This window comes from Anomalospiza imberbis, chromosome Z (assembly GCF_031753505.1).
Source record: "Anomalospiza imberbis isolate Cuckoo-Finch-1a 21T00152 chromosome Z, ASM3175350v1, whole genome shotgun sequence".
NCBI classification, from domain to species: domain Eukaryota; kingdom Metazoa; phylum Chordata; class Aves; order Passeriformes; family Viduidae; genus Anomalospiza; species Anomalospiza imberbis.
Window position 1 is genome coordinate 36067769 of NC_089721.1, and position 10661 is coordinate 36078429.

Genomic DNA, 10661 nt, shown 5'->3' on the forward strand with positions numbered 1-10661 from the left:
AGGAATGGTATTCCAAATTTGGTAATGCCACTAAAAAGAAATCCTGGCTGCTCCCTCCATGTCCCCACTCCAGTGAAAAAAAACAAAAGGCAGAGATTACAGGTTGATGTAGGAACAATTTACTTGAAACAGCAATGAGATAAGAAAATGGACAGTAACAGCAACAGTATTAACAACAGAAGTGTACAAAAGAGGGTGATTTACATGAAAAACGCTACCCAAAGGCCCCAGGTTCCCTCTTCCCACCACACTTCTTCTTGACCTGATGCCACACCCTTCTTTCCAGAAATGAGATCATCCTACTTCCAACAGGATGAAATGCATGGTGTAGAGTAACAACCTAGACACTGCCACATGGGTCCAGGCTCCACCCCTTCTCAGCTACTGCAGAAAACTATTGGCTGAAACCAGGACAATAAGACAGCAATCTCAGCAAGTGGCAGAGCTCTTTGAAAAGAAACCTGGGAAAAATACCAAACACCAAGAAAATTATGGTATGGCTTAAGGGTGATACAGTCTAAAGATATCCTTCTAAACACTGCTAATACATGTGCACCAGCTTGGGTAGCAAAGGCCATGTGAAACTTTCAATGTCCTGTATGCTTTAAGCTGCCGTGGCTTCCAGCTGCTGAAACATGAATGAGTTCAGGTACACCTATGTGTGTTACAATCACACATGCAACTATATTGCAAACATAGCTTCAAATTAATTTGTTTCTGAGTGATACTGGTGAAATCTCATTAAACCTCAGCCAAATAAATCCCCTGGTTTATTTATTCTCCGCGTTGATGTACACCTATTTCGTCACATTGCTTTTAGGTCTGCCAATGCATAACAATGAAAAGTGAAGACTCCAGTTCATTTTCACATCCATTCTGCACAGCACCTGTACGTTTTACTAAGTTTTGCACTCCTGCTATCACAAACTTAAGTCTAATATGCTTATGCCCAGCTTCAGCAAGCATGCTTATGAAATACTCACTGAAATTCAGTACATGTCCATCCTCCTTGCAATGTCCAAAACATGGTTTTAGTGGGCTAGTCTCCAATTTTAGGGAAGAGAAGATACATAGGAATAGAATGCCCTAATGTTAGCCAACTACCTTGAAATCACCTTTAACTGAAGAAACCAGGTTAGGAGAAAAGCAGCCAGAAGTACATTTTCACAAGCTCCCTGACAGAGAGCATAGTTACAAAGGTTTATGAAGACCCAGGTATGCGGCAATTAAAAGATAACCGTGCACCTATTTACACAGTTGTTACGAGTAGTTCCAAAGTCTGTATTTTGGGAGCCAGCTGTTGGATTGACACAAGCTGCCCACAGCTGAGGATCTGGTTCTTGTGCAATCCAGTGCCCTCCAGTTCCACAGGGAACCCAACATTTCTTTTGTAGCTCAGTCCATCTTTGGGGTTATCCAGGATGCGATTACACAACATTTTCTCTGACACTGCAAGCCAGCTTAAGAAGTTATCCTGTCCGTTCCCTTTCCTTCATGCCACTTGTTCCAAATGAGACAAAAAAAAGAATTTTAACTTAGGTCACTTATAATACAGTTTATAGCACAGCCCTACAAAAAACTGTGGTGTTTACAAAACCGAGGAAGCAATTCCAGTGTTTGTGAGAGGTTAAGAAAAGTCTTGAGACCAAAGACAGGTTAAGAGAACAGTTAATACACATCGTAAAACTACAACTCCACCTTATTATTAGATCTTTGTGACTTCATGGTTTATAATTCCATCTCTGTGGTTTCTAAACCACTCTTTCATTAGGAATTAATGTTTATTTTCCAATTGTCTTTGTTCTCAAATGGTCTTGCTCTCAGTCAAATTTTACCTAATACATAACTCAAACACCACCTGCAACCATACCTCCATATCTGAATTCATGGAAGTAATCCCATAATTTCATGTTGAAATTAAAAGGCCTCCCAATCTAAATGCACTTGAATAACTGAGGCCTCTAAAAACTGTTTGGTAAGTACAGGTACCAAATAAACTGTATGTTTATGTCTCAACACTGGATATTTAGAAGGCAAAGGTTTCTTACTTAAGAAATATCTGGCAGTACCAGAAACCTAAGCTGTAGCCAGTATTATGACATACTGAATAGGGATGAACATTTTTGTCACAACTATGAAATCCTTGCAGTCAAACAAGACTAACGGATATCAGAGATGGAAATTACTCATTTAAAGCATATTAGACCTGTACACTAAAATGACCTCTAAGATATTATCTGCCCACCAAAAATACCTCAAAATTCTTGCATTGTTTCTGGTGAACAGGATGATATAGATGTCGCAAAAAAAGGTCTAAAAAACTGATTTAAACTGATTTGACAGTTGCTCTCACTAAATACTACAAAAAATAAATCCTTGACACCAATGAAGTCACATAAGAAGCATTTAAAAAGTTTTAATTATACATGCTAATAACTTTAATCACAATACTTTGAACATGTATAATAAATCCATTTACTTAAAACATCTGTAAATGACTTTCGTAAGTCCTGAAATCTACTGCAGCTGCTCAAGCACATAAACTGAACGACAGAGGTAATCCCAGCTAAATCAGCTCCACTGAACTGTCGATAAAAAACCTTACACCACGAACAACGCATAGATTAAGAACTGGGGTAAACATCATAAAAGATCCCACGTGGGGCTGCATGCAGAGCAAGAAATACCACACCATACATATTTATGGAAGCATATAAGCACTTTCAAAGTCTTAGCCTAAAAACAACTTTGGTCATTGTAACGAGTGAGGATCTCCAGGATGGTTTGGATGGATGAGAGATCTCTGAAGTCAGGTCTTAGAAGATGTGGTTTATTAAAAAGGGGAAAAGGCCCTGCTTGGAGTTGCCAGGCGCAACTCGTGGCAGGCCCAGGGAGATAGGGGTAAGGAGAGAGAGGGAGCAAGGGTTCCAGGTGAGGGTCCCAGGGGAAGATCCAAGAGAGAGCATCCGGTCCCTCGGGCACACCTTATCAGGGGGCTTCAAGGTGGGCTGGAACAGGACTTGGGCCAATGGGGTCACAGATACCTGATACTTCAGGGGAGGGTTACAGGTGTGGGATGAACCATACATTGGGGGTGAGACAGAGCGTTCCATTTGACCTTTGGACCTATCTGCAGGTAAAGGGCATTGTTTAATCAGAAGGGGGGATTGCTTTCAACCTGGCTATACTATTGTTTTCTAGTTATTCAGTAGTCAAGGTTTGCTATTTCAAATCTAGTTCTCATCTCAATGTCTGTATTTTCCAAATCTTTTGCCAGGCAATCATATTGATAAGGTTTTCCAATTTCATCTTCCCCAACAGGTCATAACCAGGTTACTTGATAACCTGAGACTTGAGCAGAATGAAAACTGAGAGCTAGCCAAGCAAAAAAAAAAACAGAAGACAAATAACATCTGATGTCAACAAACATAAAATAATAAACCTCTGAAAGATTAACTTGCAGTTATTCCTACATGACATTACATTTTAAGCCAAATGTAAGCAGATAAACAAAACAATGACTCACAGAATATGCAGCTCAGCAGAATCTCTGCTTAATACAGGCATATACGAGACAAGAAAAAGTGTTCTGATAGAAAGAGGAAAGGTATTGAAAACATTCTCAATTCACCTGGAATATTGTCTTTTGTGACATCGCAAAAAACACAGAAAAACAGAATTAGTTCATAGATTTGTATGAGCTATGAACAAATACTAAAGACTCTAAGAAAAAAGAAAATACACACATATAGCCCCCTTCCCCCACCCCTACAAAAAAAAAACACCACACAAAACCAGAAGAAAACCAAGATGACAGAAAAATCTAAGCACCAAGAGCTAACGTCTCCCTTCCTAATAAAAAGAAATGTGCGACCATGATTAAAAAGCAATCTACTAACAAGAAAAGGAACCACGTAATGCTATTGTGGAAGTCATTGTCAAAGACAGATGCAGAGACAACTCACCTCAGAAAAGGACAACGTTTCTATTGATTTTAAATCAATAGGTGCCTGCAACAGATTGGACAGGTTTTTTTTCTACAAATTAAATTTAAAGATTCAGCTTTGACTCTGTGAAACAGTAACTACATAACCAAAATTAGATGGACAATTGCCTTGTAGGCAAGTCATTCTACGTAACACATGAGGGTTATCATTGTCCACGTGAACCAGACCTCTCTGCATCCAGTACTGCATAACCCACAGAGATTGATACTTGAGTAAGGCATCACCCTTTTCCTCTGAGCATCTTACAGGTTGCAAGTGACAGTGACAACCTACCTTACACTTGTACCTTGTAGCTGTCACTGTACTGACATACACAACCAATTTAAGTGAGACATACAATCTATTCTCTAGATGAACACAGTAAGCAGAAAGCATCTATTTGTGTGCAGCAAATAAAACTGGACTACTGTTCCTTCAGCAGAACTACTACAAAGAAGCTTCTTTGTATATTCATAGTATATTCACATTTTTGTACGGTTTTTCACATCTGCATGAAGACAGATATATCTTACAGAATAATTTTAAATCTCATATTCAGAAATTGAAGAAAGCTCCTCATTTTGATAAAGAAATTGTAAATGAAACAAGTTAAAGAAATACAAACGTAAGCATGAGCTCATGCTAGTATTACTCATATTAGTCATCTTGCTGGCCTCATGCTGAGAATCCCATGGGACATATGAATACATAAAGAACCCACCAAAATCAGTACACAGCTAGGGTCAGAGGCTTTGAAACAGCAGCTCTATTAAGTCAAATTAAAAAAATATAACTGTGTACTTGCCTAATGACAGTGATAACATTTGCATGCAAGCCTAGGTAGAAAGTAGCAGGTGTGTTACAACAAAAATGCGAGCTTGTAAGGAGCACTAGGATAGCATAATTTGGGTTGAAAGGCACTGCAGGAGGTCATCTAGTTCAACCTCCGACTTAAAAGTTCCAGTTACTTTTCTAAGAAAAACCACTAGATTTGTCTTCTTCCAGTTTTTTTGTTTTTTTTTTTTAAGAACACTATTTTTCAGAACAAATACTTGTTTTATTATTGCATGGTCAATTCTGTTAACTGCTCTTTAATTGCAAGTTTTGTAACTTTTGATACTCTTCTATTCATAATGAACACCATTTAATTACTGTCTCTGTTTAATACTACTAAATTTCTGAATTTTGTTTATTTCCCTTTTAAGGCTCTTTCAGATGAGATCTCAGATTATTTCTTGTAACTGAAAACACCATCATTTTGCTTTTTGTTTACATAAGGTCATAATGTAAAAATGCCCCAAAGCTGAAATAAAAGAGACCAACGGCAAAGCAACAACCTCATTCAGCAATTGCTTTTCCCCTAACTTCAGAAAGAGGATGCCACTGCTAGTACAACATGGCAGTAACATTCACTTTAATACTATTTTGTGGTCATGCACATTACCTCCACATAGTATGGAAATGGTTACTCTACAGAGATTTCAACTTTTTATTAACATAACATAATCATCACTTTGAACAGCTACAAGTAAAAAGCAGTAGCAACCTCCTTTCATTTTCCATTCTGCAGCTCCAGTCAGTGTGATTCAATCAACAATGATGTTGGACTATTTTCAGCATTCCATGAACTTCTTGCTCATTACAACTTCCCCTCCCAGCAGCAAATACTCCTTCCTCATGTTGCTGTCGTTGGTGCTTACAAAAAATTAAAATCTGTAAATAGGTCGAATTTAGGCTTCTCTGGAAAGTCCACCACAGCTTAAAATCCCTGCTATTTCATACCGTAATACTGAAATTGTTTAACTCAAGAGTCTAGATTTACACCACGTAAGTCACTCTGGACGCATTCCCACCAAGCAGAACACAGTAGTGGCTATTGTATTCCTACGGAATCCTCAAATTACTGCCACAAACCCTAAAAAGGGAATTAAAATGGGCATGCCGAGAGAACATCACTACAGTATTAGCACCATATCAGTTATGAAAAAGACTGAGATGAAGGGAAGGAAAAGAAAGTTAATCCATATACCTAATCCAAAACACCTTTAAGTGTGCACAGAATCTTTCTATAGTCTTCTGTCAATACTGATTTTCCATAAAAAAGAAACTTAAGTAATACTTCTCTCTCACCCAGTTACATACACATTGCATTTAACTAGCAATAGAGCAAATGAAGTAGATAATAAACTGGTAAACTTTACAGAGCTAAGATGTCAGAAGCACTGATCATGAAGCAAATAATCTCAAGTGCAAAATTACACTAAAAACTAATAGCCGTTACAATCTTCCCAGTTAAGTTTCCTTCTGTCCAGCAATCAAAAGGAATACAGTCAACAATTCTCAGTATAAAACAATTTATGAATAAGGAAGATGTTCTTTTCTCACCTGTCACTGACTGCAGAAGGGAGAAATTTGGAGACAATGGCACAAACAGGTTCTAATTGGACATCAGTCGCAAAAAGAAAAAAGAAAAAAAATCTGAGGAAGTTTTATCTGAAATTCTTTTCTTAAAAGAAAAATTATATCCTGAAAAATAATCAAATCCATTAATTCACAACCCACACCTAACGGAACACTTCCCCACGCAGAAGAAAATTCAACAGAGACTTACAGAGAAAAACCACAAATGTGGTTTTTCGTGACTGTTTGCCCTCCTTCTGCGAAGAGATTTTTTTTTTAACGGCACAAATAAGTATTCGCGAGGAAGTTCTCCCGCAACATACAGGACCTCCACCGAAGTGGCGCGGCAGCCACACTTCCAGCTTCCCCGCCGCCCAGGTCGGCCCCGGCCCGCCCCCCGGGAGCCCTGTTGACGGAGCGGGAGGAAGCGAGCGCGGCGCCCCGCTCACAGCGCCCGGCGGGCAGGGTCGCCCGGCGGGCAGGGTCGCCCGGCGGGCAGGGTCGCCCGCCCCCCGAGCGCCCGCCCACCCCCACCCGCCGGGGGTGAGCCCCCGCCCGCGGGACGGGACGCGGCGGTGCAGCCGCCACCCCGGCCACCCCCTGGGCCCCGCCAGCGGGCGGTCGCTGCCAGCCCCACTCACCGCGGCGGCGGCGGCTGTGCAGCGCGGCGCGCAGGCAGCGTCCCGCCCGCTCCCTCCCCATGCACGGCGGCGCCGGCCGGGGGACGCGGCGGCAGCTCCGCGCCGACCCACGCTCTTGCCGCTGCCTCCGGCTGGGCGGTGCTCCCGCCGCTCACGTCATCGCGCGGCTGCGGGCGGGGTGGGTTCCGCCGCGCTGCCCCGGCAAGGCGCGGCCGCTCGGCGCGGGGCTCGCCTGCTGGGTGGGGCGCCCTTCGGCCCGCTGGGACGCCGTGCGGCCGCAGGACAGGCGTCCCGCAGCTCTCCCGTGGAGGCGGCGGCCCCCTCGTCACAGAATCACAGCATTCTCTGAGTTAGAAAGGGCAAGGAATACACATGGATTATCGCGTCCAGCCCTTGGCCCTACACAGTACCATTCCCAAGAGTCACGTATGTGCTTGAGATCGAAACTCATCTGGAGCTCTGTCAGGTTCCGTCGGCGCTAGAGAGGGCACCAGGGTTTTCTCAGTGCGAGAAGCAGAACAGCTGCCGAGCAGGCAAGTGCTGCTCTTTGCCCCCACTGCTGCTCGACAGTCGGTGTGGGCAGCAAGGGCTTCTTGTCTCCCACAAGTCTCTCTGTAGGAGCCCGCCGAGCTGAAAGCTGGACCGCGGTGAGGCGAAGGGCTTGGGACCAGCGAGCGTGAGGGACAGATCTGGCCTTGTTCAGCCATGGTAAACAAGCAGTGCATCTTCGCTGCGGTCTGGCTGCACAGTAGTGAGTGTGTTAGCTGGGCCAAAGAAAAAATGTACGGTTGTTTTTTAAGCAAATTGTGTGTATGTGTGTGTGTGTGTGTGCGCGCGCTAGTTCTAAATCCCACTTCTTGAGATATATTGCACAGTTCTGACTTCTGAAATGCACAATTTTCTGTCACTTCCTGTGTGATCAGTTTGTTCCTTGTTTTCTCGTCCGTGCCAAGTAAATATGCTTTCCTGAAGGCTCAAGAATTGGGTTGTCTGTTAGACAAAGAAAAACACAAGATGGGACAGGGCAGAACTAAAAAACCACGTAAAAGTTTGATGGATTATGAGTCTCAGACTGCTGATAGACTCATGGTCATTACATTCTTGCTTTCAAGGCAGGCTGTTACGTGTCAGCTAGAAATTTGGCACTGTCAAAATGTAATTCTTTAAGGACAATCTTACTTTGTCATGTCACTGTCATTTCTATGACGTGATGCATGATTTTTTGCTCAGTACAGAAGAAAAGAGTATGTCCATCTGCTATAACATCATCTCACAGGTCTCATGTCCTTTAAGATCATCTCACAAAATCTAGGCCGTTTCAGAACTAGAAATTATATCAGTGGGTACATTGCTTTGTTTTTATTGAATGTGCAGTGTAAAGAATACCTGGTGATTTTGAAGTAAAGTCAATTACAGCATGTTTTCTTCTATAATATCTAGTCCTTCATCTCAAAGAGTTTCTGTAGTATTACATTCTCTAATAATTTACTTTTCATGTTTAATGTCTCTTCTCAGTTTGCAGTGTGGAAAACTCACACAAACATGCTGCAGTGACACTGGAAACTTCTTCCAAGCAGAGAAAAGAAAGAAACTCCAAAATAAAAATATTCTGATGCCTCTGAAACATAATTACCTAATATGCCACTGATATCCAGACCACTCAAAAGATAAGGAGAGTAGTGTACAATATTAGTTGTGCTCAGTGCATGACATAAGACTCTGTTCATCAAGATTTCTGTGGACAGACCCCTGCAAATGCAAAGAATTTGACTGAAATAAATGACAAATCCTTATATTGTTAAGTTTCAATGGTTTGTCAGGATCAGGTGTAATTGTACCTGCAAAATTTCTCAGCCTCTGGAGTGATAAAGCACATCATCACTTGCTTAGATTTTGAAAGTCCAATCTGTGTTAGGAGTCCAAACTTTACAGCTTATCTAATGATACTTGGCATTCTTGTTTGTCTTCTATTATAATTAAACATGTTTTAATAATGTAGCAAGAAACAGAATTGTCCTATGAAATATCCTTTTTCACTGTTTTTTTCAGCATTGTTCATTACTTTCATCAGCGTTCTTGCTACTATATCAATTTTCAACAAATCCTTCAAAAGGCATCTGCACTCAAAAAGTGTGAACGTCTCAGGTTTGCATCTAACTGCCATTTATACACCCCCCTTCCCTTTTTCTTTGCTAGATGATCATCCAGTGTCCATACATTTGCATGTTAATATGCTTGGACACCAGTGTCAACCTGTGGCAGGGAGTTGAAGTACAGTTTACCTCTGTACTGTTCACACATCTCATTTTCCATCTTCACACTCTCTGAATGCCCTCATCTGTAGGGTGTAGTAACACAGGCATAACCACAGAATCAAAAAACATGGATGCTAAACAATAAACTTAGTAAACATATTCCCAAATAATGGACAAAAATTCCACTAATTATACAAAAAACATTATTTCTTCAGGTGATGTAGCAGCTTCAAATTAATTTTGCTTTTCAAAGCAAGTTACAAACTTGCCATCTGTGTAAGAGACTTAGTTTTACTTACTTGATTACTTCTGTGTTCTAAATTCTGTGATTGGTGTGCTGGCCAGGATATAGACTTTGTTTCATTTTTGTGTTCAAAAAGTTGAAAATTACAGAAATAGTTCTGTAGTAGTCCCTTCAAAAATTCTCATAGTTGTCCTTTGATTTATCATTTTCAGCTGAAATTAAAATCAAAGCATATTGTCTGTTCAGAAGGAGGGAATTATTTGCAAAACCTTTGCAAATTACAATACTAAGGAGTTACTTAGTCAAATCTGTGCATGTATTTCACTTTTCTTTCTACTTTTGTAGTAGGATGTAAAATTGATACTGTTTAGTGAGTACTTATGTCATAATGTTTTTTCTCCTTTTCTTTGTGTAGTAGGCCCTGCCTTGGACAAAAACATATTTTGGTTAAGAAGCCATGCTTTTCCTTTGAATATATGACACAAAAAACAGTCTTAAAGGAAATGTTTTTATTTTTTATAGTCATTCTCTGAAACCTATTTCCTGAAGTCGTATGAGTGATTACCTCCTTCCTGGAGGAGAATGGAAGAAAAAACACCTGTAAATACAGGTTTGTATATGACTTGGCTTGCAAAAGGACACAGTTTTAATTCATCCCCTTTGAGAAAAAATAACTTAGGAAAAGAAGCCACCTCTTGGCTTTAAGGGCCCCAACAGGAAGTGCAAGATTGTCCCCTTCCAGACATCCATTTCATACTGTTCCTCTGAGAGACAGTAGAAAGTACCTAAAATACCTTTTGTAATGCATTTCTGCAAAGACGGCTTTTGAAGCATATACTTAAGAGTGCAAAAGGTACTTCTCCAGACACTAAATTGTACCCTCATTGCTCCTCCTGCTGGAAGAGGTACTTCTTTGTCAGTTCCTTCTCCAACAGCCCACTGTGTTCTTAATCATGTACAAAATGCTGTATCACACAACAATCCCATAGGAAAACAATTTGAAAACCAAAACAAACGTAAAAAAGCCCTACAAGAACAGGCATTAGTTCAATTGCTGAGCAAGTAAAAAGCACTCAGAGACTACAGTGACTAATGCAGAACTGACTTCTATAAACCAGAGGAATGGAATCATGTG

General features: G+C 40.9%; 1 protein-coding gene and 1 long non-coding RNA gene across 5 annotated transcripts in view; one reads left to right on the plus strand and one right to left on the minus strand.

Annotated features, from left to right (window-relative positions):
* JAK2 (Janus kinase 2) overlaps positions 1–7153 on the minus strand; it is a 90466-nt gene extending 83313 nt beyond the window's left edge. Inside the window, exons 1-2 of one of the 3 annotated variants that reach the window (XM_068176087.1) lie at positions 7028–7153; positions 6372–6423 (exon numbers count right to left, since the gene is read on the minus strand). The gene's annotated coding sequence lies outside the window, so the exon portion shown is untranslated. Of the gene's footprint in view, positions 1–6371; positions 6424–6597; positions 6813–7027 lie in introns of those variants that run through there. The other 2 variants (XM_068176088.1, XM_068176091.1) reach the window with 2 other exon arrangements.
* A 100-nt stretch (positions 7154–7253) lies between these two features.
* LOC137464645 (uncharacterized) lies at positions 7254–9020 on the plus strand. Of its 2 annotated transcripts, none has more exons than XR_010994330.1 (2): positions 7254–7778; positions 8543–9020. It is a non-coding gene; the product is annotated as an uncharacterized lncRNA (long non-coding RNA). The 2 variants fall into 2 exon arrangements; XR_010994331.1 differs by having other exon boundaries at positions 7254–7735.
* The last annotated feature ends 1641 nt before the right edge of the window (positions 9021–10661 follow it).